At 40.4% G+C, this 26,224-nt stretch overlaps 1 pseudogene across 1 annotated transcript; it reads right to left on the bottom strand.

The window, feature by feature from the left end:
* Positions 1–3,040: 3,040 nt before the first annotated feature.
* On the bottom strand, positions 3,041–4,581 carry LOC147361749 (tubulin beta chain pseudogene; annotated as a pseudogene). Its single transcript, XR_015138224.1, has one exon. The product of XR_015138224.1 is annotated as a tubulin beta chain pseudogene (transcript).
* Positions 4,582–26,224: the final 21,643 nt, after the last annotated feature.

Here is a 26,224-nt window from a genome sequence, read left to right as displayed (position 1 = left end):
TGTCTATCACGAATGTCATAGTGCCTTTTTATTATCTTCTTTATAATTCAGATAGATGTCTCTGCCCTTGGTGAGACTTCAGTTTCTTCATTTTCATTATTGAATCCTTCCCTTGTTCTTTATCCATTCTCAGATCTTCAGCCACTGGTCATGAGTTTCCAGACCCCTCTCCATGCAAGAGGGAAGCAAACAAGACCATCAGGTCTGGCAGAAGAAGGTGAGAGAAGAGTCTTACTGTATAGTCAGCTGAGCATCCTATTCCTGCCCATGATTCTTGGACCTCTGGCAGCCATAGCAGCAATTTTCTTCATGTAGGCTTTGGGTTAAAAGGGTCCCTCTGTGGTTATGGTTCTCTGTGTAAGAGTTACTCTATAATCAATTTGGAAAGAAAAGAAATCAAGGTCATTTGAAACTCTCCTGATTAAATAGCTTAACTTTTGTGCCTATAGACCAAAACATTTGGTCACAACCATCTTCTTTTGGGGGAGCTTTATTTACATTACATTTCTCTGCTCATTTATTCAAAAAAATTTTTTTTCATTAACTTTTAAATGGGAATGAGGTAAGGTAGTCTTTAGAATTCCTACTACCCACAATGAATTGCAATGATTATTATTCTTCTGTAAGTATTAATTCACTTATGACATACATTTTTATTGTAATATGTTTGCTCCTTGGGCTTTGCTCAAAAGGTTATTTGGGGTCTAAATATTGTGATCAGTGAAATACCAAGAGCCAAGGCAAGTTCTCCTGAAATTCAAAACTTTTGGGAGCATGGATTAAATTCTCTGCAGAGATTTTAGCCTAGAAATGACATTAATTCAGTCCCCGACACAGATAAGTTGATTCCTGGCCTTCAGATTTCTTCATCACTCCTCAGCGGTCTCCGTTAACTGCCTCTAATCTTTGCAAGGTGTTTCCTTCTTCACACTCTGTTCAACCACCTTTTAGAACTTGTCAATTGTTTCCTACTGGGTCCCTGATTGATACACCTCTCTTCCTCTGCTAAGGGCAGGAGAACTATGGCAGGATATTCTTATTTAATTTTCAATGAGTTCCATGAGGGCAAGGACAATGGGCTTTGTTTTGCTCTGTCTGTTTTTATAAATGGATTAATTAATGTAGGAACATTGTTGGTCTGTCTTCGGGAAAATTATCAGTGAAGCAAGGAAGAAGGGATCTTAAAATGATATTTACATTTATGCAAACATATCATAGGGTCTGAGCTATACGTGTCTTATGTAAATTGTTTGTATATTATCAAAGCCAAGTTTTACCTTGCTGATCACAATATGAGAATGAAATAACCCATACTGGAAGAATTAATTCTTAAAATGTTTCAAGTAGCAGGTGTGCTTTTTGAACACAGGCTTTTAAAAAATCTTTTCTTTTTCATTGCTGGTTCATGAGTACCCAGCCTGGAAAGTAAGGATTTTTAATATTATTTCACACACATACTCTAGTAGTTTATTGTATGGAGATAGTGAAGGACAGGGAAGTTCAGTGTGCTGCAGTCACGAAGAACTGGACACAATTTGGCAACTCAACAACAAATACATTAAAATTTAGTTAGTGGATTTGCAACTCTAGAACAGAAATATATTAAGTGATAATATGCTGAAGCCCAGAATCAGTCTGCATACTTACTGTCTAGTTGCTCTGTCATGTCCGACTCTGCGACCCCATTGACTGTGGCATGCCAAGCTTCCATGTCTTTCACTATCTCCCGGAGTTGAACTATTATGCTCATGCTCATACAGAATAACAAAAATGTGTCATCCTCTAGTGCATTGATTTAATAGCTTTTTATAGATCTCAACCAAGCAATTATTCCCAAACCCCAGCTATTCTGACCTTTCTTATAATTGTTTTTCCTACTATAAAAATCATTTTGTACATAGTACCAGGTACTGACCAGGAATCTTAAGCACACACTACCCCTAAATTCTTAAGCTTTAATCTTTTGCCGTAGCTTTTCTGTTCTGAAGAGAAAGGTTTGCTCAGAGAAACTAAAAGCAGCAGGCAGGACTTTGAAGATATATAAAAGGATGTTTTCTAAGTCTTCAGTGAAATACTTATTTATCTTTCTTTTTACTTATGGGACTCTTGATTGATTAATTTCTTCCAGTTCTCCAAATAATAAAGTTTACACTCTTTTTTTTTTTTTTTTCTTTTCTTTTCAGTTCCCATTTATTTTTGGCTCTTGGGGCAATGTCATCTTTTCAATATGAAAAAAAGCAGCAAATTCATCACAATAGAATCTGAAGTGTAGAATAGGACAAAATCAAGAGAGGGGGAAGCAGTAGCAGAAGAGATGAGATGTTTGCCAAAAGATGGAAGGTGTTCTGTCCCCTGTCTGGGGAACGACGTTTAGGTGGCAGCACATACCTTTCCATATAGGTACAGAAGGGGCTGTATATATATATATATATATATATTTTTTTTTTTTTGGTAAGAAAAGATGGGGTGGGAAGGGGTTTTCTGGAGGCTTAGAGACCAAGGCTATCTCTTGCTTCTCTTGATCCCCTTTCTCAAACAGGGGAAAGGAGGGAATCCAATGTTATTATGAAGGAGATAAAGTGGAAGAGGAAGGGATTCCCACTTGACAGGGTGGGGGCCAGAAACTTGCAAAGGTAATAGCTCAGGACAGAGCTTGGAAGGAGTCTGAAAATGAAGATAATACTGTCAACACCTCTGCAGAAGCTGAGAGGAGCGGGGAGATACTTGGCACCTAGGACTTCGGTACCCTGGATGCCCCTCTCCAAACCGAACCCTTTCTGGTAGGGACTTCTACCCACTGCTCAGTTTCCTTCCCCTGGGCCAGCACACTGGCCTAGGATGGCAGTCACTGATGCAGGTTTTCAGCACCCGGTTCTAAATGAGATTTGAGGAAACCCAGCCTCTTGGAGAGCTATCTCGAAAACAGAGAGGGAAATGTTAACTGGACAGATGGGAGGAGTGGGCACCAGAAGGAAAATGACAGGGTTACCCAGAATGGCAGAAATCTAGGCTCCCCAAGAGTGTAAAGAGAGAAGAGACATTCAACAAACAACAAATATTTATTGAGCGCCTATTATGTGCCAGGCACTGTTCTAGAATCCCCTCCCCCCAAAGAAAAACAAGATAGAGGCAGAAAATGCAAATTCTGAGGGAGAGGAAAGGGGTCGTTGAGGAAGAAGGCTGAGGGGATTAAGAAGCCTAAGGTGACAGGGACTTGGCCTTAGGCCTCCTCTTCGGCCTCCTCACTGAAATCCTCTTCCTCTTCTGCGGTGGCATCCTGGTACTGCTGGTACTTGGAGACGAGGTCGTGCATGTTGCTCTCAGCCTCGGTGAACTCCCTCTCGTCCATGCCCTCACCTGTGTACCCGTGGAGGAAGGCCTTCCGGCAGAAAATGGCCGTGAACTGCTCTGAAATACACTTGAACAGCTCCTGGATGGCCATGCTGTTGCCAATGAAGGTGACTGCCATCTTGAGACCACGGGGTGGGATGTCGCAAACAGCTGTCTTGGCGCTGTTGGGGATCCATTCCACAAAGTAGCTCCTGTTCTTGTTCTGCACGTTGAGCATTTGCTCATCCACCTCCTTCATGGACATCTGCTCACAGAACACAGCAGCCACGCTGAGGTACCGGCCATGGTGGGGGTCACAGGCAGCCATCATGTTCTTGGCATCGAAGACCTGCTGGGTGAGCTCAGGGACAGTGAGGGCCCGATACTGCTGGCTGCCATGGCTGGTTAGAGGGGCAAAGCCAGGCACGAAGAAGTGCCTGGAGGCACTGGGAAGGGCACCATGTTGAAGGCCAGCTTGCGGAGGTTAGCATTGAGCTGGCCAGGGAAGCGGAGGCAAGTGGTGACTCCACTCATGGTGGCCAAGACGAGGTGGTTCAGGTCTCCGTAGGTTGGCACGGTCAGCCTGAGGGTGTGGAAACATATGTTGTAAAGGGCCTCGTTCTCAATGCAGTAGGTTTCATCAGTGTTCTCCACCAGCTGATGGACAGAGAAGGTGGCGTTGTAGGGCTCAACCACAGTGTTGGACACTTTGGGTGAGGGCACCACGCTGAAGGTGTTCATGATGCGGTCAGGATACTCTTCACGGATCTTGCTGATGAGCAAGGTGCCCATTCCGGAGCCAGTGCCCCCACCCAGCGAGTGGGTCAGCTGGAAGCCCTGCAGGCAGTCACAGCTCTTGGCCTCCTTCCGAACCACATCCAGGACCGAGTCAACCAGCTTGGCTCCCTCTGTATAGTGGCCCTTGGCCCAGTTGTTGCCTGCCCCGGACTGACCAAAAACAAAGTTGTCTGGTCTGAAGATCTGACCAAAAGGACCTGAGCGAACAGAGTCCATGGTTCCGGGTTCTAGATCACCAAGATAGCACAAGGGACATATTTGCCACCTGTGGCTTCATTGTATTACACGGAGATGCAGTCCAGCTGCAGGTTGCTGTCCCCATGATAGGTGCTGGTGGGGTCGATGCCATGTTCATCACTGATCACCTCCCAGAACTTGGCACTGATCTGATTGCCACACTGACCAGCCTGGATGTGCACGATTTCCCTCATTGTTAAAATTTATTCTAATCCTTTTGCTCACCTCAAAGTGTGTACGGGGCAAAAACATAATATGGAATTAGTTTTTCTCTGCTGCTGGTCGCAGGGTGGAAAGATAGAACGGGACCCGGAGGCTGAAGCAGTGAAGTCCGAACGTGGCGGCAGGAAGGCTCTGAGAACAAGTTTACACTGTTAACACTGGTAATTATCTTTCACCCAGAACTCCTTCTAAGTAAATTTTATTTTCTTTATAATCCTTATTACATGTAAAATTATCTTAATATATTTATCTTTTTAAAAATCTTTCTTCTCCATAAGAATATAAACTCCATGAAGACTGGTACCAGCTTTATTCTTAGATCTTGGAAAGTATTTGACATATAATATGGATGGAAAAAAAATTTATGAAATAAATCATGATGTCTTTAGCTTTGGGCCTTTAGGTGGTAAAGTTGATTGTGTCACAGGTTATTTGGTGACAGCTATGTTTATAATGCTACGTATTTTCTCTGAAAAGATATTCACTGGAAGAAAAAAATACCTTAGCATTTGGGGCCAAAAAACCCAGACAGATTTGATTATCAAAGTAGATGTAGATTCAAGGCTATGTGCCATCCATCAAGAGATGGTCCATTGCTCAGGAGGAAGGGATTCATACCTGTTACCACCGATGCTTTACTTTAAACAATTTCAAAACGTGCTGTAACTCCCACACCTTGTGCTCCCAGAGTAAGATTTAGGATTAAACAGCTCCAAGAGTTTCCAATCTCAGTGGAAAATTGGCTGTCCCATGGAACAAGATCTATACTAACTGATTTCACCATGCAATTGTGTTGTTAATGAAAGCAGCATAAAACAAAACTTCACCCCTCTGTGTTCCATTTGTACATCTTGTACCTGAAATAAAATGTAACTGCTGTAAATCTTCAAGTTGGATTCAATAAAGCAATAATACTATACTGTACAAACTGACCATTTAGCTTAATGACTGATTCGTTACACCATTAACTTGTTTCATGCCTTGTGTTAGGGCTCCCTGCTAACTGACTAGTTGTTAACTACTGTAATGAACAGATTCTTCCAAGGGGGAAAACCTCTTACCTGGGGAAGTTGGTGATATCCCTGACTGATGGCGTAAAGGTGGCCATGGAATAATGAATAGATTTTAAACTTATTCAAGTTTTACTGTAGAGGCATTGTAGGACCTCAAAAAATTTGCTTTAGAAATGAAATAAGTGAAAGAAAAAGCATGTAATATCTTGTCAAGGCTTTGTAATTTGCACATTACATGTTGGTTTCTTAGCTGCTACTTAAAGAAATCTCTGTAGTCAAATTACATGTTTTGGAAATATAGTGCTATTATTAGTACCACGGCACTTATTTTCTCTTTTGACCAGTGTACCCTCTGATTAAAAATATCTTTCCCATCCTCTAAAGAAATAGATGAAGCTGTGGAGGTAGTCAACTCTGAATTATAATAAGCTAGTGGGAAGGCAACGGAGAAGGCAATGGCAACCCACTCCAGTACTCTTGCCTGGAAAATACCATAGGTGGAGGAGCCTGGTAGGCTGGAGTCTGTGGGGTTGCTAAGAGCTGGACACAACTGAGAGACTTCACTTTCACTTTTCACTTTCATGCATTGGAGAAGGAAATGGCAACCCACTCCAGTATTCTTGCCTGGAGAATCCCAGGGACGGGGGAGCCTGGTGGGCTGTCGTCTATGGGGTCGCACAGAGTTGGACAGGACTGAAGCTACCTAGCTGCAGCAGCAGCAGCAGTGGGAAGGCAAAGCATCCACAGAGACACCTTAGATGTGGAGAAGAGAAGGGATGACTTCAAGCCAGTTTTTCCAACTGATGAAGGGAATGGGTATACCTGTTAATCACGGGTGATCCAGACACATCTATACTGGACATAATAGTCCATGTCTCTAGGATAACATGATAAAGGATTCCCACAGTTTTATCAACTTTTATGGCAATGTAGTCTAAATTCTTCATTTTGCAGAAGAAGCTCCAATGTCTTCTACTTTGAGTTTCATAATATAAAAGGGCCCTTTTCTCCCACAAGGCAGATTCATCTTTGTATTTTTCTTAGAAAGAAAGCAATCTGGCAGTTTTTAATATGTGATTTTCCACAGTTATATTATCAATAGTATCTACTCCTTCAGAAATATATTAACTGAAAAAATTGAAGTCATGAAGATGTTGGAGGAAAACAGCCATGTATGTTTATATAATCGAGGGTAAGGAGGAGTGTTGTTTTTGAAAGGTTTTCTCAGCATGGTGCAAAAAGGCAGAATTCACAATTGAAATGTTCATGCATTGCAACTAAATCAAAATTAAAAACAAACTTCTGAATGAAAGCCCACAATAAAGTTAAAAGGCAAACTAGAAACTGGAAAAACATTTTTGCATAACAATTAAATGTTAATTTGCTAAATGTATGATGTATTTTTAGAAAGAAATAAGGGAAATTGGAAACCTAAGTACCCAACCACGGGGACTGATGAAATAGGTTATGGGCATCCATAAAGCAAAATAAAAACATGTAGTCATAAAAATATAAGTTCATATAGAACATGGGAAGATATTCAGAATATAGTTAAATAAGAGAGGCAGTTAGTTACACAAAAGAAATATGATAAATATATTTCTATTTTTACTAAATGTTAAATGATTAGGACAAAACTTTAGAAAGCAAAAACATAAAGTATAATAATCAACTCTGGTTGGTAATATTTTAGCTGATTTTAGATGATCTAATTTGTCTAAAATGAGCATGAATTACTCATGTAGAAGTACAAAGAATTACATCAAAGTGTATAAAATACATCCCAGATATATAAAGAGTGTCACGCTGCTGCTTAAAATATTCTTTCATTTTTATTTTATTTTAGTGAATACCATCAAAAGTCCTTTTAAGTGGATTCCTTTGGAAATCTTATGAAATCTTTCAGATGCTTGGGGAGGGGCATAAGCTGATATTTAAAGTGTCTGTCGACAGGTTATATGATGATCTAATATGTGGAATTTACAGATCAGGGGAAAAATGATGCAGCTGCTGCTTGTATATGTGTACCACAGAGGACCACCACCCAGAAATGATGCTGGCCAAACACTGTCATTGTTCATGCTGGGTAATAAAAAGTCCCTGGCCATGAACTCCCTGCTCCTGCCATGGCTGTGCTGAAAGAGCGCCATGAGGAGCAGAGCCAGGAAAACGATTACTGGAAAAACTTATGTGAAAATGAGCTGCCGTGGTTTGACTACTTTCACTGGTGTCTCATTGTGGTTTACCACCAGTATTCCAAATAGAGATTGAATGGACCAGTTCTTGCTCTTGTATAGTTTTCTCTATTCCATGCCCGCCACCCCCCCCACCCCCCATGGTGGAAGTATGCTGTTACGAGTAGCTAAACTATTAGCAGAGCTCCTGAACCTATATTAAAATCCCACTGTGCTACTCACTAATGTATGATCTTGGGTAAGTCAGTTAACTTCCCTATTTTTCCCTGGTGTCTCAACTGGTAAAGAATCCACCTGCAATGTGGGAGACCTGGGTTTGATCACTGGATTGGGAAGATTCCCTGGAGGAGGGCATGGAAACCCACTCCAGCACATTTGCCTGGAGAATCCCATGGACAGTGGAACCTGACAGACTACAGTCCATGGGGTTGCAAAGAGTTGGACATGACCGAGTGACTAAGCAGCAGCAAAATAGAGTTGGTACTACTATGCACCTCCTAGGGTTGAGAGGATGAAACGGGATAATGCTTGTAAAGAACCAAGACAGTCATTGGCCCATGATAAGTACACAGTGAATGTCAGCTATTGTTGTCACAATGTTCACAACATTTTGAAAGCTCCCAAATTTAGAGAATGATTTTGGTCATAGTATAATTCTATCAGTAGCTGATAGGGCTGGTTTACCCATATCCTTGGAGCTCTAACTCTGAGCTAATCATTTTGCATTCAGTCATTTTAACAATTCTGGGAGTTGATATTATATCCTAATTTTCAAATGATGGCAATGAGGTTTATCAGGACCCATTCTTTCCCAATCCCGCATAGTCCCTTCACCTATACCTTCTGTCTGCTTTTCTGTTACAGAATCCCCTAGAATTCACGGGGCTAAATTCCAGCAACCTTCTTAACCACTCACCCACAAAAGACCAGGTACTACTCTTCAGCAGGGATTTGAAGAATCCCGAGTAAGTGGTCTTTAAGAATTGCTGGTGTTTTGCTATGGCCCTTTATTGCATTCTGTAAGTAGATTTTGCTTAGTCTTGGTGATTGAGCTTAGAACTTCTTTTCCTCTCAGTTGGAATACTGCCTCCATTCAGTTGTCTTAGGACAGGAGAATTGCCAAACTCCCAATTTCTGCCTCCTTTTGCCGTAAGACATCCATAGAGACTGCCTTAAACCTCTACCTTTTGTGCCCCTATCATCTTCTTTTCCTCCCCTCTGCACTCTGTTTTGTCCACTTGTAGGCCATCCATTGACAGAAACCACCTGCTTACTTGAGCCTCTGCCTAATGGTGTGTTGGCTCCTTCAATGTGCCACTGGCCAAGGCAGATTTGGTTCCTGCCGGAGAATCATTGGATCAACAGCATGCTTTCTCTATTAGCTCTGTTAGGCCTGTGGGTTCTTCCAAATCTGTTCCTCTTGCCAAAAACAAAGCTCCAGCCTTGAATTTGTAGTCTGTTCATGTCAGAATCCACTTCTCAACTCTTTTCATGGTCATTAACGCCAGCCAATAAATGAAATCCCCATTCCCACTCTATGAGGACAGAGGCAGGTGCCATCATTGACCTGAGTTACCATTACCATAGAGCGTCTTCCCATCTGTCCATGTGGGGAGCCTAGGAATTATCCACCCTCTTGTCTTTGAATGAAGGAAGAGGTCAACTGACCATCTCAGCTCATGCTCAAAATGCCAAAATGAGCTCATTTCACTTTGAAATAATGAAATCATTTACCAAATTGTATTGATTTCTCAAGACTTTAATGTTTAAATATTTTTCATCAGCTGTCAAGAGATAAAGCTGCCTGCAGAAAGCAGAAAATAGAAAAGTCAATTCTCTGACTAGAGTGGAAAACTGCATTACTTGAAATTCTCTTGCCTGTCTCCTATAAAACCAAAAACATGCAAAAATAACTTCCTATTTGCATATAAAATAGCTACATAAAATTGGTCTACAGCTTATCTCATGCTGTAAACACAAGGAAAGGAGAAAATACACATTTGTATGTACAGCTTATGTTGAAAAGTCTTATTAAACCTAAATTATGCATTTCCATTCAGGAAAAACATGTCCACTAATAGAAAACTGCAGCCATTTCGCTGGCAAAAAAACACCAAAGGTTCACATGGTGGGAAGCAGTTCTCCATCTTATACAAGTTGTTGGTGACAGGCATAGTGAAGTATTTGATAAAAAACTATTTCTTAGGCTCCTGTGGAATGTGGCTGCACTACTGTGGAAGTGTCATCATTTGTGAGGTTGGTAAATGTGCATCATACGGTGGAAAGAGCAGGAGTAGATGGACAGACCATGAGGCGGGTCTGATGCCTATGAGAGCAGAGGAGGAAGGAAAGATTAGGTAGGAAGTGTCTCAGACAAGAACAGCTTCCAGATAGGCTCAACTAGGCTGCTAAGGAGCTTCAGGGTATGGAGCATGCTCACTAGGAGATTTCCATGTTGGACAAGAGTAGCCAGGAGAGGATATGGCCCGGGCATGAGTGCTTCACTAGATTCCACATTGTGATGTGGTGGCTGTTGGCTAACTGAAATTTTTGCACCTTGTTCTCTTTTTCCCCAGTAGATTTTATTTTCATTAAAAAAAGTTATATTGAAGTATAGCTGATTTACAGGCTTCACAGGTGGCTCAGTGGTAAAGAATCCCACTGCCAATGCAGGAGACCGAGGAGAGGCCAGTTTGATGTCAGGGTTGGGGAGATCTTGTAGAGTAGGATCTTGAAGAGTTGCCCTTTACTCCAGAAATTCTCTACTGGAGTAGAGAATACACCAGTATTTGTCTGGAAAATTCCATGGAGAGAGGAGCCTGGTAGACTGCAGTCCGTGGGATTGCCAAGGGTCAGACACAACTGAGCATGCACACACACGTGCAAACGATATCTGATTTACAACATTGTGTGTACTTTCTGCTGTATGCAACGTGACTCAAAGTGGGCTGTTTTGGTGACTCAGTGGTAAAGAATCCACCAGCTAATGCAGGAGATGCAGGAGATACGGGTTTGATCTCTGGGTTGGGAAGACTCCCTGGAGAAGGAAATGGCAACCCACTCCAGTATTCTTGAAATCCCATGGACAGAGGAGTCTGGCAGGCTACATATGGTCCATGGGATAGCAAAAGAATTGGAGAAATTTTCATATTCTTTTCTATTATGGTGTACCACAGGATAATGAATATAGTTCTCTGTGCCATAAAGTAGGACCTTGATGTCTATCCTGTCTATCTATAATATTCTGTATCTGCTGATCCCAAATTCCCAATTCTTCTCTTCCCCACCCACCTCTCCCTTGGCAACCATAGGTCTTTTCTTTAAATCTGTGAGTCTGATTTTGTTTCATTGGTATGTTCATTTGTTTCGTAGTTTAGATCCCACATATAAGTAATATCACGTGGTATTTGTCTTACTCTTTCTGACTTACTTCTCCCAGTATGATAATCTCTAGGTCCATCCATGTTGCCGCAAATAGCATTATTTTATTCTTTTTTTATGGCTGAATAATATTTCAGTGTTCCATATCTTCTTTACCATTCATTTGTCGATGGACATTTAGGTTGTTTCTTTTCTCTCTTGAAGGCAGATTGGAGTGCCTACACCATGGCTGTCCTTGTTGCCATGGGAGCCATTTGTTGCCTTCAAGCAGATGTTCTTCTATTTTATCCTTATATAGCTTCCTGATAGGAAGATTAACTTGATGTACTCTGATGTTCCATAGCCTTAAGCAGACTCTTGAATCTTACTTGTTTTAACAAAAGTTTTAGTATAGTTTGGTAACAAGGGTTGGCAGTCATGAACCTTTTCTGTTTAGAAGGTCTTTGCAAAATGACATAAATTTAAAGAAGAAAGAGTAAAGACAGTCTTTCTTCTGATAAATTGGTTTTACTGGGGCAGAACTCTCTCTTACTGGGGCAGAGCTCCTTGGTGCCTACTACCCAACATGGCCTAGAAGTGAAGGACCACCAGAAATGAAACTCCAGTGAGGAGAAGTAACTGCTCAGTTACCAAGTCGTTGGCCCTCAAATAACTTCTCTCTTAGTCTTTCCCAGTTTTTGCACTGCACCCCCCACCCCCCCATTTCAGATTGATTTTCTCACTATTGAGGTTACTCATGGCTACCTAATGACTTGATGGGTGAGAAAAGATAGGAAGGTAATGGGCGTGGAAGTAATCTCTACCCAACTTTAGGTTGACTCACCTAAAGTCAAGAATTCTTTTTTATAATTAACCTTGTGTTAGGTTAAAGTGCATAACAGGTACCAATTCTTGAATAACTGAACAAATAACAGTATAGATATTGGACAGGAGCCAAGCACAGTTCAACTGGGATATGTCTATCTAGTGATAGATGGATCTTGTGGTGCCTGCTAGGCTGTGATGCTCTCCCTTGCCTGAGTTTCTAAGCAGGAAATTTTTATCATGGTGGTTAGTTGCAAACTGAAAGATACAGAAAGACTTACTATAATGCAAGGAGAAATTGGAAGATAGGTTTTGAAGACAGGGAGGAAAATTGTAAAAATTTTGGAGAGTCAGTGGGGCATTGAGTGATGGGGCAAAGCTTAGCAGTAAGTGTTAAAGGGAGCAATACAATATAGTAAGATTGGAACACTATGGGCTGATTAGACAAATTTGTCCTCCTGCCTATTTTTTTTAAATAAAGTTTTATTGGAACACAGCCATACCTATTTGCTTACACACTGTCGATGTCTGCTTTTATGCCAGAAGGGCAGAATTGAGTAGTTCCTAAAGCCAAGAGCATTTATTTTCAGTCCCTTTAAGAAAATACTTGTATCCATGAAATACAGGCTTAGTGTAGGCATGATGAAGACCATCATCATTGATTTTACAATTTTGTCTGGAAGCAAGAAAACTTTTTTGGAGATTTTGTTTAATATTGTCATTGTTTAGCCACTAAGTTGTGTCTGACTCTTTCGTGATCCCACGGACTGTAACCCTCTAGGCTCCTCTGTCCATGGGATTTTCCAGGCAAGAATACTGGAGTGGGTTGCCAATTCCCACTCCAGTTTGCTTAATACAGTTTCAACATTTTGGAAGTGCTGGACCTGCCTTCTTTTACCTGTCTCCTAGATAAGTCTCCTTGCCATAGTCTTCATTTTTTTCCTCTGCTTTTTCATTTTTTGTCATCCCCTTACACTGGACTGCTTTCCTCTCATCTTCTTGTCTCCTTTTTTTCTTTTCCTTTGTCCTGCTTTCTCTTTCTACTATAAGAATCTTTAGTCCCACATTTTCTTCTAGTTGTTAATAGTCTTAAACAGGGTTGGAATTATAGATCCAGTGCACTCAGCCTTTGATTTGCCTTCTTTCAAGGTTTGCATTTCCAGCGCCACATTCTCCTAAGGCAGAACACACCTGTGCCTCCCATCAAGCGCAGGATCCCACAGTGTATTTCACGCTAAATCCCTCACACCATTTCCTTTTAGATGCATCTTGCTACACCAGTTTATGTGAGTGTCACCACATGCAGTTTAAATAATGGACAGTTTCACTGGCTCAGCATAGCCTCTGGCTTTCATGTCATATTTCTCCCTTGCCTCCTATAAAGAAATGCCTATTTTTTCCTCCCCCAGGTTATTACAAATCTTGTCACTATTACAGAAGCACAATTTTCTAGTCCCTTCAGTTTTGCCTGTATTGATTTTTAGCTCAATTTTATTTACATTGCTTCTAATGTAATATGTGGGAATTTTCATTCATACAGGTGACTTGATGAAGGAACAGTGTGCTCTTTGTACTCAGCAAGTAATTTTTCTCATTTGAGAGCCCTAGTTTTAATTAAGTAGTGCTGTGATTTAAGTAGTAGGTGCTTCCTATAAGAAATTTTATTATTGTATGACTTCTACCATGATTACTATCATTTACCATGAGCAAAGTAAAATAAAGAGGATTTATGGACTGTCAATTAAGGTAATCTACATTCAACCATATAAACTTTATTCCCACATGTCTGGGACCTACATTCAATTCAGTGGACATTTACTTCTTGGTTAATGTATTCAAATGAAATCACAGTTAATGTCACACTTTTTTCCTTAAATCATTTTTGGAAAAGTTAAGTTCTGAATAAAGAAAAAGCAAAATATATAGTATTCAAGAACATTAATGTAATTTAAAGTAATGGCAACATAATTACCTTTAGTAGAATGCCCCTATTGAAATTGTAGTGCAGTCCACATTAAAATGTTAAAAGGGAATCTCAGCTGCTTAGGTAATAATGACATGTAAGATTTCTTAATTATTTTATTGGAAACTAATTTTGAAACTCTTCATGAAAAGGCTCAAATGATGATGGTTCTTGTGAGTAAGGGGACATCAGGTTAGCAAAGACTGGGAATTTCATGAAGATCACAGTGTGAAGGAAGGTAATGCAGGATGACAATTCAAAACTTCTTCCTTTTTTTTGTGTGTTTCTGGACCTGCTTTGACTAATTCCATAAAAGTGACTTTTAAACAAGCTGACAGGAGAGTTTTAGGCATCCAGTATAAACCTGCCTTGATCCTGAGAACCCCTTGAACTCTTTTGCATTAGACAGGGTCACAAAAATATCACTAATATTTATATAATTTCTAATTTTATATTGAAATAATGCTATAATGAACATTATCATGTACTTTTTTCCTGAGAGTCCATTAATAGGAATGGGACTTTAAGGTCAAAGGTAAACATATGTTTGCAGCTCTTGACACATTGCAAAAATGCACATATGAAAACTTATAACAGTTTACACTCCACTGTTATTGTATAAATGATCCTATTCCCCACTCCTTATTCTTCATCCAACTCTCCAACATGTGTTATGTTTCAGAAATATCTATCAGCTTGATAGATAAAAATTGCAATTGATTGTATCCATTTATGTCTCTTCGATAATAGAAAGGGAGACAATTTTTCATATTTTATGGTACATAAATATTTCCTACTCATAGTATTTGTTCAATGTGTTTAACTTTTCCATCTCTCTCACGTCGTTCATCTGTGTCTACCTGGTCCTAATCTATGTTTACATAGAAGAACTTGTCCAACAGATAAGAGTGACAAAGCTGTTCAAACCAGCAAAGAACTTTCTCAAAAAATTATTCGTAAGTAGAATAGGTTATCTTTTGAGGCAGTGGGCTCCTTATTGGAAACACCTCTCTTTGGAGATTCTTTTGGTTGCTGGAAGTTTGGAATAGAACTCAGTTATCTGTTCTGCCTCTGAAACTGTGGGATCCCTTTGAACTTTTGTTTAAAGCATTTCGTATTATGGTTCTTGTATGTTCTCTGCAGAAATTAAAAAAAAAATTGTCTTCATAGTTGATTACAGGTAGAAGACAGCCACCCATTATAGATAGTAAGGACCAGTAACTTTTGATAACTTATGTAAGCCTGAACTCAAATATCTACCCACAAAGAATAGCGAGGGGAAGATTCTTCCTCAGTGGAAACTCAGATAATGACTCAGCGTGGGCGAAGTTTGCCTTTCATTACACATTTTTTTGAAATAATACAATAAGGAAACAGCAATAGCAGTAATTGTTTTGACATGAAACGTGACATTAGCTTTTTTCCACTTTCAATGTAAACAGTGCATTTATAGTCCACTTAACACTAACAGATAATTTTCTCCTAATGAACGTAAGAGTGGTAAAAAGAATATCATGATGTATGAGGAGCAGTGACTGTTTTTAATGGAATTATGCATGCTTGATTCTTATTACCATAATTAGGTTTTTCCATGTTATGTGTTTTGCAGGATTGTATTCTAGTAGAATACTAAATCAATAGCAGCCTCCTTGGGGTCTGAAAAAAAGCTCAAGCCAAATGAACTTTCTCATATGTATGTAAAATAAACTGCCATAAATTAATGGGAAAGTTTTTTTCATGCTCTTGTCTGAAATCATGAAGAATACATCTTTTCAGACATATAATTATATCACATTTGGGGGAAAAATAAGATACCAAATGAAGTAAAAATATGAAAGAATGTGTTACTGTCACCTTGTCTTATTTCTTCCTCTAGTATTCTTATTTCTCATGGGGTAACTGGGGAATACTGGCTATTTAATAAGATGGAATATTTTATCAATTGAGACAATTAAAAAAAAAGAAAATAGAAAAGGTACAATATACAAAAACAGGAAGTGTAAGGGCAAGGCTTTGCTCTTAACTCCCATTATATACAGTGGACTATTGAGAATTGTCTTCCAATTACAATTTAAACAATTTCTCTTGAGACATTTTCTCCATCTGCTTGGTTCTTGGAGTGTTATCACCTTGTATCATTAATACCAGCAAACATCACATAAAATTCTGTTCTGTATAAAATGTAATTGCATCATCACAATTTTGAACTCGCAATTTGATGCTGATGCCAATGTTGATGATGCATGTTAGGTACCAGGAGTGCCCAGAATCCTGGGCTCTGTCCTTTGGAGGTGTTTCATTATCTCATTTGATCCTTGTAACAGTCTAATGAAGTAGATGCTATTATTAGAATCCCTTTTATAGTTGAGGAACTGGAAGCTCAGAGAGGTTAAATAACTCCCCACAAAGTTATCTATTTAATAAGAAACGTAACTGGGATAGAGACTCAGAGCCTACACCCTTCATCAGTATGATCTGTTATCTATCCTCCAACCATCTCAGAAAAAGTTTCAAAATTGCAAATATAAAGGAAGTGTGGACAATTTAAACCTTGTAGGCATTTATAATGGCTGGTGTACAACAGGTGAGAACATAGAGGAGAGCTCTGAGTAGTGGGATGATGGTAAACATGATGTATCACATGGAACAAGAATTATCATTGGTTGGGACTTCCCTGGTGGTCTGGTGGTTGAGAATCCGCCTTCCAATGCAGGGCATGAGGGTGTAATCCCTTGTCGGGGAACTAAGATCCCACATGCTGTGGGGCAACTAAACCTGTGCACCCCAACTAGAGAGCCCGTGTGCCACAATGAAACATCCCCTATGTTGCAACTAAGGCCCGACAGAGCCAGAAAAATAAATATTAAAAAATGAATTATCATTGGCAATCTTGTTCAGCAGGCCCGGTTTCAGTTTGGAATCCTGCAAAATTTTCCTTTCATCTTTTCTGACCTGTTCCTCTGCTTTTCTCTATTTCTCTATTCCCTTCATCTGTGAGATGCCCATTGGAGTTCAACAGTCTTTACTGAGTTTTAGTGACAAGATTTAAGGTTAATCCCATGGCAGTCACCTTTTTAATGTATTATTCTTACAATATATACACAAACCACAAAGGTTTCCATATCATAAAACTCAGAACTTTTTAGTCACTTCTGCTAACCCAGAAGCTAATTCAAATTTTACAAAATAAAAGAAGGAATTTGCTCAAGGAAGCATTAAAAATTCATTAGAGCTCAAAGGCACCAACTTTCAGTTCTCTGAAAATGGGCTGTGTACTCTACAGGCCCCTGCAACTAAAAGAGGAGTTGGAGGGAGAGATTGCAGGCCAGCTTTTAGGTTAAATCGTTAAACCAGGGAGAAGGGGTGTGGGCAGTTGTTCTTGCCTTGGGCGGACTGGGGTAAAAGCAGGTGGATAAGGGAGCCCTCGGAGATAGGCCCTCACCCTGGTTCTGTTAGTGACCCATGGAATGATCTGCAGGAGTGTGACTGCAGTTTTCTTGTCTCTAAAATGCAGTTAACTGTGCCTTCCTCTCTGTATTGCCTGGGGATGGAATGTTTGAATACTGTAAAACTGTTGGTACTGGACGTGCATGTGTGTGTGCTAAGTTGCTTCAGTTGTGTCTGACTCTGGGCAACCCTATGGACAGCAGCCTGCCAGGCTCCTCTGTCCATGGCATTCTCCAGGCAAGAATACTGGAGTGGCTTGCCATTTCCTTCTCCAGGGGATCTTCTCAACCCAGGGATCGAACCCAAGTCTCTTAAGTCTATCTGTATTGACAGGTGGGTTATTTACCACTAACTAGCCACCTAGGAAGCCCTGGTACTGGACGATGCTTGTGCTCAGTTGCTCAGTCATGTCTGACTCTTTACAACCCCATGGACTGTAGCCATAGGCTCCTCTGTCCATGGGATTCTCCAGGCAAGAATACCAGAGTAGGTTGCCATGCCCTCCTCCAGGGGATCTTCCAAACCCAGGGATTGAACCCAGGTCTCCTACATTGCAGGTGGATTCTTTACCATCTGAGCCACCAGGGAAACCCAATAGTAAGTGTTCAGTAAATGACCATCTTCACTCCTCATACCTTCTGGTAGTGAAAATAAGATGTTCCCCCATCACTTGGAGATTGACCACAGCTTGGTGCCTCAATTAGCACCAATAAAACGATATCTACCAGGGGACTGAACATACTGCATTCTTCCTAAGTGGCTCTGGGCCAGCTGCTCTTCTGTTTACTTCGTAATTCAATCTTCCAATATACTTGTGAGGGAGGTGCAGTTATTTCGTACTTACAGAGGAGGAAGCTGAATGTGTATAACTCCTGTCCAGAATCACCAAGCATTTAACTGGCATTCCCAGGGCCAAGATTAATATCCAAATATTATTAAACTCTAACACTAGTGTTCTTTTTGCTCAAATATTTGCTTGCGTTAAAGGTCAGTTTACTGAGATGATTACTGGGAAATTGAGATTACAAGTCTACATTTTGTTCTTTGCCTTAAATCTTTTTCCTCTTAGCTTTGAACTCTTTTAGACTCTGATGTTGTAGTATTTGATTTGTATTTCTTCGTGGCACTGTTTTCTTTCATCGGTGTTTTGTAATTTTCAGCATATCATTTCTGCACTTACAATGGCTTGAATATACCTAAGTATATTATTTACTTTGGGGGGAAATTGTAAATGGCATTTGTGACTTTAATTGTGGTTCTGCATGTTTATTCTTGGTATGTGGAAATGTGATTGATTTTGTGTTGATTTGCTATTCTTTGATCTTGCTGAACTTACTTGTTCTAGGATGACTTCTATAAACTATTAATATTTGGGGCACTCTATGTAGATAATCATGTCATATGTAAAGACAGACAGTTTTATTTCTTCCTTTCCAGTTTTGTGCCTTTTATTTATTTATTTGACCTTATACCAGTGACCAGAATTTCCAGTAGTGCACTGAGTAAGAGTGGTAAAAGTAGATGTCAGACCTCCTTGCCTCGTTTCTGATGTTATTCAGTCTTTCACTGTGAAGTATAATGTTAGGTATAGGCTTTTTGTAGATGCTTTTTATCAAGTGGAGGCTTTGCTGCTGTTGTTGTTTAGTCACTAAGTCATGTCTTACTTTTTGCCACCCCATGGACAGTAGCTCACCATGGTATTTTCCAGGCAAGAATGCTGGAGTGGTTGCCATTTCCTTCTCCAGGGGATCTTCCTGACCCAGGGATCAAACTCACATCTCCTGAATTGGCAGGTGGATTCTTTACCACTGAGCCATCTGGGAAGCCTGAAGTGGAGGCTGCTGCTGCTGCTGCTAAGTCACGTCAGTCGGGTCCAACTCTGTGCGACCCCAGAGACGGCAGCCCACCAGGCTCCACTGTCCTTGGGATTCTCCAGGCAAGAACACTGGAGTGGGTTGCCCTTTCCTTCTCCAATGCATGAAAGTGGAAAGTGAAAGTGAAGTCGCTCAGTCGTGTCCAACTCTTAGCGACCCCATGGACTGCTGCCCACCAGGCTCCTCCCTGCAGCCCACCAGGGAGTTTCCAGGCAAGAGTACTGGAGTGGGTCACTAGTGCCTTCTCCGCAAGTGGAGGCTAATACCTCTGTATTCCCAACTAGTTGAGAGTTTCTATCATGAATGGTCTTGGATTTTGTCCAATGCTTTTTCTACATCAAATAACATGACCATATAATTTGATTAGTTTTTTTTTTTTTTTTTTTGTCTTCAGAGGGAAAGGAAAAGAATCAGAGTCTGCATTGGGTTCTGTGTGTTTCAGCTGGAAATAACAGTGGTTTATTGCAGTTGCAGTCTGAACACGTTAGAAAGTAAATCTCTATTGTAGATAGCCCTGCAAATCCAAAGCTGTAGGAGGTTTAGAAAAAGATGGGTTTTAGCAGCATGTGTAACAATGATGACAGCACTATAAGTCTAATGTTGAATTTTTCTAACTCCCTTAAACATGACATTGGGCATGAGTCAATCATATGTTTCAATCTTTAGAGAAAAGAAAAAGGTATTTTGTATCCAAGGTCTTTTCTATTACCCTGTTTGTACTGTAGAATCACATAATGGGTAGGCTGTGTAGAAAGTAATCTAGATTTTTATTGTCAACTGTTTATAATCCAAGTTCACATTCTTAGGAAGATAAGACAATAAGACATAAAACAAATGGTTAGCAAAAATTCTCCACAGCCTGACATAAAATGGACTTTTGGGGTCCATTTGTGCTGGAATTAGGCAATGCATGCTAGAGAAAGTATCTTCCAGATCAACTTCAGGTCTTGAAAAAGTTGCATAGAAAGGACTTCATTTACATTCTGTGTTATTCATCATCGTTCATTCAGGCAACATTCACTGGTCCTTCTGGGCGGGGCTTGGGCTGGGAAGTGGAAAGAATGTGGAGGGAACTGTGCAGTGGGCTTTGATATTGAGGAGGAAGAGAGACTCATAAACAACTCTGAGGTTGAAGCTAAAGCACAGCCAAGATGTGGATGAAAGTGACAAAGAAAAGCCTCCAAATGCTTCATTGATGTGACAACATCAACCCATACGTTTGAAATAATCAGCGTGACAATCAGAACCTTTCAGTTTCCATCTGGATATTTGTTGTATTGTCAACAGGGCCCAGTTTGAAAGAGAAAGTCTTCATTTGGTTTTGTAGTGTGATAGATGCTTTCAAGTTCTTTTGTTTCTTTCCCTGTAACATGTGTTGCAGCTGCTCCTGTAATATACTTTTGATGATGTCATAGAGGCGGCACCCTGGTGTCTTCTATAACTCAGTGCATCAGGCCACCCTGGCACTAATCCTCATTGCATTTACGCTACCTAATTTAAAATCTACTGTCTAATACCCCAAGGACAAAGAAACTCCAGGAGAATTAGGTGATAATAAATATTATTCAGTGATATCTTTTGAGAGCATTTACCTAATCAAAACAAAAAATGGGACACGTGGTATGAATCTCTCACTCTCCCCGGATGGTGCAGAGCAAGGCAGCCGTCTGGAGCTAGCTATGAAATACCTTCCACTGTAGTCCCTAAGTGGAAGTTTGAGCAAGGAGGTGAGAGGAGAAGGGGCCAGCCCAGCTCAGCAAGATCTCAGGGCTTCCTGGCAAGTCCCTTTGATGTGCTGTGCCTTTGAAGTAAATCCTTGCGGAGTGGGCACCCCTATCCTGCAATCTCATCATTAGCCCCTGCAGTTTATCAGAGGGAGGAGAGTCCTCTGGTAATTACTTCTTTGAGGGAGTCAGAGAGAAGTGAGACAGAGAAGGAGATAACAAAGACAAGGAGAGAGTGAGAGAGTAAGAACTCCAGAAGGTGGCGAGAACTGGAATGTGAGCCTGAAAGCCACTGGCATTTGAATCTAACTCCCTGGGTCAGGAAGATTCCCCTGGACAAGGGCATGGCAACCCACTCCAGTATTCTTGCCTGGAGAATCTCATGGACAGAGGAGCCTGGTGGGCTACAGTCCACAGGGTCTCAAAGAGTCGGACATGACTGAAGTGACTTAACACGCATGCACACACACCTATATTTTAGTTGCAGTCTGTAACATTAAAATAATTAGGGATTGGCCTTTTAGAGAATTTTTGGGGGGGCTATTTTATACTTTTGTCTCCAGATTCCTGAGCCTGTTTTATGCTGATAGGACTACTGTTTACTTATTTGTGTTTTAAAATGTCACTTTTAGAGAAATCTAGAGTCTTTTTGAATATCTTTATTTCACACATTTTAAACTCTTTTAGAAACTCAAGGCACGTAACTGCCAGCATTCACAAGCTGCAAAATGAAGATGACAATTGCGTCTATTTCATAAGGTTATTATGAGGAGGAAATGAAATAATATTTGTAAAATGCTTAGAAGTATGCCTGGCAAAGTAACTGTTTAGACATAAGTGTTTATTAAATAGAATAATAAAACCATAGAAGAGAATAATAAAATACTGAATAAAATATACCATGGTATCATTAAATGATGATCATGTCATCATTTAATATTGATCTATGTTGAATTATTTTCAAAATCGATTGATTACTCCAGAGAAGTCAGAGTTGGTTTTGTCCTCTTTTGCTATAATTGGATAATGCTAAAAGTCCATCTCTGAAACCATTTGGTGTCATGTAGGGGCTCCAAAGATCTCTGGTATGTAACCCTTTATGTCTCAGTGCAGAGAAAAATTTAGGGAGAGCAAAGTGGTAGCTAAGAAATGATTTATTGGTATAGGCTTACAAGCAGGCACGTGAGAAATGCTGTGCCATGAGAACTTACTGGGCTACAGGTTTATAATCAAAGGATAACCGGGGAGGTGGAGAAGACCTTCTTTATCTCTCTTGAGTAAAGGTCATGTTTCCATCATCAGCTCCTCTTCCAGGTTGACCAGGGGAGTTTTCTTGTCCTTGTGTGCCAAGCTAGGTCCACAAATTATTGCATTTTATGTGTGCAGAGACCATGTCTAAGGGATCATTAACTTTCTGAGCTCACTGGGCAGTATGTGAGTCTCACGCCACCATTGTTTTACTGTTTTGGGGCATGTCTCATACTTCTAGAGTTACGTGCTTTTGTTGCTAAGCAAGCCTGCTTGCTTTTGTGGTTAAGCGAACCTGCTTTTTTGCTGCTGCTGCTGCTAAGTCGCTTCAGTTGTGTCCGATTCTGTGCGACCCCAGAGATGGCAGCCCACCAGTCTCCCCCATCCCTGGGATTTTCTAGGCAAGAATACTGGAGTGGGTTGCCATTTTCTTCTCCAATGCATGAAAGTGAAAAGTGAAAGTGAAGTCGCGCAGTCGTGTCCAGCTCTTCGCGACCCCATGGACTACAGCCTACCAGGCTCCTCCATCCATGGGATTTTCCAGGCAAGTGTACGGGAGTGGGGTGCCATTGCCTTCTCCACCTGCTTTTTTGAGTAATCATGAATTTACAGGGGTCTTCCATATTTTTTCTACTTAAAATACCCTGGTGGGATTAACTATTTAATCACCTACTTTGTCCCTATCATCTTGGTGCCACTTGTTATAGATAACACAGAAGACACTGATTAAATTATTTCTTTTTTTAAATTTAAATTTGTTTTAATTGGAGGCTAATTACTTTACAATATTGTATTGGTTTTGCCATACATCAACATGAATCTGCTACATGTGTACATGTGCTCCCCATCCCGAAACCCCCTTCCTCCTCCCTCCCTGTACCATCCCTCTGGGTCATCCCAGTGCACCAGCCCCGAGCATCCTGTATCCTGCATTGAACCTGGACTGGCGATTCGTTTCTTATATGATATCATACATGTTTCAATGCCATTCTCCCAAATCATCCCCCCCTCTCCCTCTTCCACAGAGTCCAAAAGACTGTTCTATACATCTGTGTCTCTCTTGCTGTTTCGCATACAGGGTTATCGTTACCATCTTTCTGAATTCCATATATATGCATTAGTATACTGTATTGGTGTTTTTCTTTCTGGCTTACTTCACTCTGTATAATCGGCTCCAGTTTCATCCACCTCATTAGAACTGATTCAAATGTATTATTTTTAATGGCTGAGTAATAGTCCATCGTGTATATGTACCACAGCTTACTTATTCATTCGTCTGCTGATGGACATCTAGGTTGCTTCCATGTCCTGGCTATTATAAACAGTGCTGCGATGAACATTGGGGTACACATGTCTCTTTCAGTTCTGGTTTCCTCGGTGTGTATGCCCAGCAGTGGGATTGCTGGGTCATAAGGCAGTCCTATTTCCAGTTTTTTAAGGGATCTCCACACTGTTCTCAATAGTGGCTGTACTACTTTGCATTCCCACCAACAGTGTAAGAGGGTTCCCTTTTCTCCACACCCTCTCCAGCATTTATTGCTTGTAGACTTTTGAATCGCAGCCATTCTGACTGGCGTGAAATGGTACCTCATTGTGGTTTTGATTTGCATTTCTCTGATAATGAGTGATGTTGAGCATCTTTTCATGTGTTTGTTAGCCATCTGTATGTCTTCTTTGGAGAAATGTCTATTTAGTTCTTTGGCCCATTTTTTGATTGGGCTGTTTATTTTTCTGGAATTGAGCTGCAAGAGTTGCTTGTATATTTTTGAGATTAGTTGTTTGTCAGTTGCTTCATTTGCTATTATTTTCTCCCATTCTGAAGGCTGTCTTTTCACCTTGCTTATAGTTTCCTTTGTTGTGCAGAAGCTTTTAATTTTAATTAGGTCCCATTTGTTTATTTTTGCTTTTATTCCCAATATTCTGGGAGGTGGGTCATAGAGGATCCTGCTGTGATTTATGTCAGAGAGTGTTTTGCCTATGTTCTCCTCTAGGAGTTTTATAGTTTCTGGTCTTACATTTAGATCTTTAATCCATTTTGAGTTTATTTTTGTGTATGGTGTTAGAAAGTGTTCTAATTTCATTCTTTTACAAGTGGTTGACCAGTTTTCCCAGCACTACTTGTTAAAGAGATTGTCTTTTCTCCATTGTATATTCTTGCCTCCTTTGTCAAAGATAAGGTGTCCATATGTGCGTGGATTTATCTCTGGGCTTTCTATTTTGTTCCACTGATTTATATTTCTGTCTTTGTGCCAGTACCATACAGTCTTGATGACTGTGGCTGATTAAATTGTTCCTAAGCCCTAGGCTTTGACTTCTGTGGTGTTAAGGAGAACACGTGTCCTTAGTTACTCAGGTTTGTCAGGATTATGGCCAAGTTTGGTAGATCATGGCATTGTCTTGAGGCTTGGCTGAGCTGTGGGCCCAAGGTAGCCAGGTGGTGACTGACTTTATCAAGGTGAAAGTTTCTCTGGTTTGATATCTGATAAGCAACATCCTTTGGCCCCTCTTCCAGGACGAAATTAAAAGTTCTTTTAGTTTCCATGTTCTCCATATTTCTGTGGAGTCTCTCACCAGGTATTTCAGAAACAATGCCAGAAGAAAACACTTGTCTCCTTTGACTGACGTATTTACATTAATCATCACCCTTTTAGCAGAGCCTGACCTAGAACATCCCAGTGACAAATTTCTTTCTGTTGTTTTTGCAACAAACTTAGAATATTAAGGCTAAAAATCTACCCAGGGCCAGGGCTCCTGATGACATCACTGCTGGTCCCAGGATAGTGCCTGGCATTTCAGTTTATGGCTTGCACTCGGGCTGTGGGGATGGTGCGGTGACCATCCATGGTTGTACATGGACATTGGCTGAAAGTCTGACTTCGGGTTTGCAAAATAATTGCAGTTTTTTGGTTACCAATTGTTAAAGTTTATAGACAGATGTTTGCAAATTCATTTGAGGTCTCAATACAGAGGAAACTGTGTACCAGATCTGTGCATTCAGAATACCAAGGATGTATCTAGTCTATTTAAAATACATCTCTAGCTCTTTTTGTGTTTTAGACCATCACGTGTGCGTGCATGCCAAGTCGCTTCAGTTGTGCCCAACTCTATGCAACCCTATGGACTGTAGCCCACCAGGCTCCACTGTCCATGGGTTCTCCAGAATCCCATGGTAAATTCTCATTCTTTACCGCTGAGCCACAGGGAAGCCCCTTAGACCATCATCTTAGGAGCAAATACAATAGTTACTCTTTACTTTGTGGAACTGAATGCTTAGAGCCACATCTAAATGTAATCTGAGGGCTTAGGTACTAGGTCTATGCTGTATGGATGTGTTGATATTACATGAATCACATGTATTACACTTTTAGGGGTACCTGATATCTCAGCATCCTGTGATTGAAAATTACTGTGAAATGGGATCCTGGGTTTCAAACCTGGCTAGATGACTGATTCCCTACTCATCGCATTGTCCTCTGTAAACAGGAAAAACTGGAACGGTCACTTGTGTGTTTTTAGCGATGGCTGGGTGTCTAAAATTGTTGAAAGTACGTTAGTAACGTATTCTGTCATTTAACACTCACATCATCCTCCTAAGGTTTTTACATTTCTCTCCATCAACAAAAGACAGCCTATGGAATGGAAGAAAATATTTGTAAACAATATGAGCAACAAGCTGTTGATGAATGAACTTATTCACTTTACACATAAACACAAAGTCCTATTCAGGACCCATTGTGGAGAGTGAGTTCATCACTAGACAGATACTCGTAAGACTGACAAAAGTTCGTGAAGGTCATAATCAGCCTTGAAATCTTAATGCTTTTCACTTAGATAAGTATCTCCTTGGCCTTTAATTTCCATATTTTATTTCATATATCTTACAATAACTGGAAGCTAAACATAGAAATGCTTATTTAAATTTCTCCAAAAAATATATAAAAACAAACTCCCATGCATAAAAATGATGCACAAAATGTGCATTGAAAAT

Source organism: Bos grunniens, chromosome 12 (genome assembly GCF_055505025.1).
Source record: "Bos grunniens cultivar Pamir isolate PY7600 chromosome 12, Bosgru_T2T1.0, whole genome shotgun sequence".
Taxonomy (NCBI): Eukaryota; Metazoa; Chordata; class Mammalia; order Artiodactyla; family Bovidae; genus Bos; species Bos grunniens.
The sequence above is the reverse complement of the archived record's forward strand: the minus strand, read 5'-3'. Positions and strand labels throughout refer to the sequence as shown.